This window comes from Botryllus schlosseri, unplaced genomic scaffold (genome assembly GCF_051294905.1).
Source record: "Botryllus schlosseri isolate E-star unplaced genomic scaffold, Bs_hap1 Bs28a, whole genome shotgun sequence".
NCBI classification, from domain to species: Eukaryota; Metazoa; Chordata; class Ascidiacea; order Stolidobranchia; family Styelidae; genus Botryllus; species Botryllus schlosseri.
In genome coordinates this window covers 1-2,500 of record NW_027648637.1, presented here as the reverse complement: position 1 = coordinate 2,500, position 2,500 = coordinate 1, and the positions used below count along the sequence as shown (strand labels likewise).

The 2,500-nt window shown below is 64.8% G+C and overlaps 2 non-coding genes and 1 pseudogene across 2 annotated transcripts in view; all 3 read right to left on the bottom strand.

Annotated features, from left to right (window-relative positions):
• LOC145459931 (large subunit ribosomal RNA) overlaps positions 1-867 on the bottom strand; it is a 3,726-nt gene extending 2,859 nt beyond the window's left edge. The window contains exon 1 of the ribosomal RNA XR_013921614.1: positions 1-867. This exon is cut by the window's left edge and continues 2,859 nt beyond it. This is a non-coding gene — a ribosomal RNA (large subunit ribosomal RNA).
• Positions 868-1,149: 282 nt separating this feature from the next.
• LOC145459909 (5.8S ribosomal RNA) lies at positions 1,150-1,303 on the bottom strand. The gene has a single exon (XR_013921593.1). It is a non-coding gene; the product is annotated as a 5.8S ribosomal RNA (ribosomal RNA).
• A 338-nt stretch (positions 1,304-1,641) lies between these two features.
• LOC145459970 (small subunit ribosomal RNA) lies at positions 1,642-2,500 on the bottom strand (annotated as a pseudogene; the record flags this gene model as incomplete).

Genomic DNA, 2,500 nt, shown 5'->3' with positions numbered 1-2,500 from the left:
GCGTTAGACTCCTTGGTCCGTGTTTCAAGACGGGTCGGGAAGGTGGCCGACACGACCGCAGACCCCGTGCGCGAGGCGAACGCCCGACCCCGACGACGCGGCCGCCGCCGGCACCGCGAACGGTACCGCCGACGCCCGACGCCAGCCCGGGCCGCGCGAACGCCCGCCGCCTCCGGAGAGGCGGCGCGCGCGGCGCCGTCACCTCGGCCCCCGGCCGGCGTTCCGCGCGCCCGGCTGTAACACCGCCGCCCGCGAGGGCGACGGCCACCTTCCGAGCGCGCTTCTCTCCGACCGCGAGCCGGTCGCGGCCCGCCCGGACGGCTGGTGCGCCGGTGCGTCACGCGCGCCCCGACGAGGACGTGGCTCGCGCCTCCGCCCGTCGCCGCGGCGCGCCCCCGCGCCCGACTGAAAGCCGCCCGGGCCCGGACGGGCCCTCCCGTTTACCTCTCGACGGTTTCACGTACTTTTGAACTCTCTCTTCAAAGTGCTTTTCAACTTTCCCTCACGGTACTTGTTCGCTATCGGTCTCGCGACCGTATTCAGTCTTAGATGGAGTTTACCACCCGCTTCAGGCTGCATTCTCAAACAACCCGACTCCGGGAAGAGCCTTAGCGGCGGCGGCGCGCGCCCTCGCGGGCCTGACACCCTCGCGGGGGAGAGGCCTCGATCAGAAGGACTTCGGCGCCCGCCGGCCGTCGCAGGGGCTCTTCCTTACGTCACATTCCGGCGCGCTTCGAGAACGCGCGGGTTCGACGCTGGACAGATCCCGCTTCACTCGCCGTTACTCGGGGAATCCCCGTTGGTTTCTTTTCCACCGCTTAATAATATGCTTAAATTCAGCGGGTAGCCTCGCCTGAACTCAGGTCGAAGTCGTACCTCTGCCGGCGCCTCGTCGGCCGCCGGTCACCGCCGCGCGCCTCGCCGGGGGCCGCACCGCCCAAAGCCGCGCCGCGCCACGACCGCCAGTACCGCGCCCGGAGGCGCGATCGCAACGGCGGCCGAGTCGCGGAGCGACCGGGTCCGGCCCCGACGCGGGCGCGCGCCGGTCTACCTCGGAGCGACGGGCCTCGCGGCCCGACGCCCAAACTCCCAGGCTTGTCTCGGCCGCGGGCGGCTCCTACCAAAGCCGCCTCGCGCATCGCGTCACGCCGACCCTGAGGCAGACGCGGCGCCGGGATTTGCCCGACGCCGCAATTTGCGTTCGGAATATCGACGTTCAATGTGTTCTGCAATTCACATTACTTCTCGCACTTAGCTGCGTCCTTCATCGACTCGCGAGCCTAGTGATCCACCGTCGAGAGTCGTACTCTCTTTGCTCTTAGGACAACTCCGCATCGCTTCGCTCACCACGGTTTTTCGCGGGGCCTAGCAGCCCCTTCGGCGCCGGCTCGCTCGAGGCCGACGCCGCCGAGGGAACCGACCTAGAGGCGTTCGGTCTCGGTCCCTCTCCGAAGGCGGGCCCCGACGACGGCCATCCCCGGCCCGCCGTCGAGCGCCCGCCCTTCTCTGTCACGACGGTCTCGTTCACAACGAGCGGCGCCCAAGCGCGGGGCGCCGCGACGCCGAGTCCTCGCGGAAACGGCGCCAGACAAAAGACACTCGATTTGAGGGGCGACCACCGCGGCTCGCCACCAACAACGATAATGATCCTTCCGCAGGTTCACCTACGGAAACCTTGTTACGACTTTTACTTCCTCTAAACGATCAAGTTCGGTCGTCTTCCCGGCGCACCGCCGCGCCCGTCGCCGGGCACGCGACGGGGCCGGTCCGAGGATCTCACTAAACCGTTCAATCGGTAGTAGCGACGGGCGGTGTGTACAAAGGGCAGGGACGTAATCAACGCGAGCTGATGACTCGCGCTTACTGGGAATTCCTCGTTCGAGGGCAACAATTGCAAGGCCCTATCCCAATCACGGACGGGGTTCAACGGGTTACCCGGACCTCTCGGCCCGGGCGCACTCGCTGATCCGTCCAGTGTAGCGCGCGTGCGGCCCCGAACATCTAAGGGCATCACAGACCTGTTATTGCTCGATCTCGTGTGGCTAAACGCCACTAGTCCCTCTAAGAAGTTGGACGCCGACCGCCGAGGGTCGCGTAACTATTTAGCATGCCAGAGTCTCGTTCGTTATCGGAATTAACCAGACAAATCGCTCCACCAACTAAGAACGGCCATGCACCACCACCCACAGAATCAAGAAAGAGCTGTCAATCTGTCAATCCTTCCCGTGTCCGGGCCGGGTGAGTTTCCCCGTGTTGAGTCAAATTAAGCCGCAGGCTCCACTCCTGGTGGTGCCCTTCCGTCAATTCCTTTAAGTTTCAGCTTTGCAACCATACTTCCCCCGGAACCCAAAGACTTTGGTTTCCCGGAGGCTGCCGGCGAGGTCGTCATGGTAACGCCCGCCGATCGCCAGTTGGCATCGTTTATAGTCAGAACTAGGACGGTATCTGATCGTCTTCGAACCTCTGACTTTCGCTCTTGATTAAAGAAAACGTTCTTGGC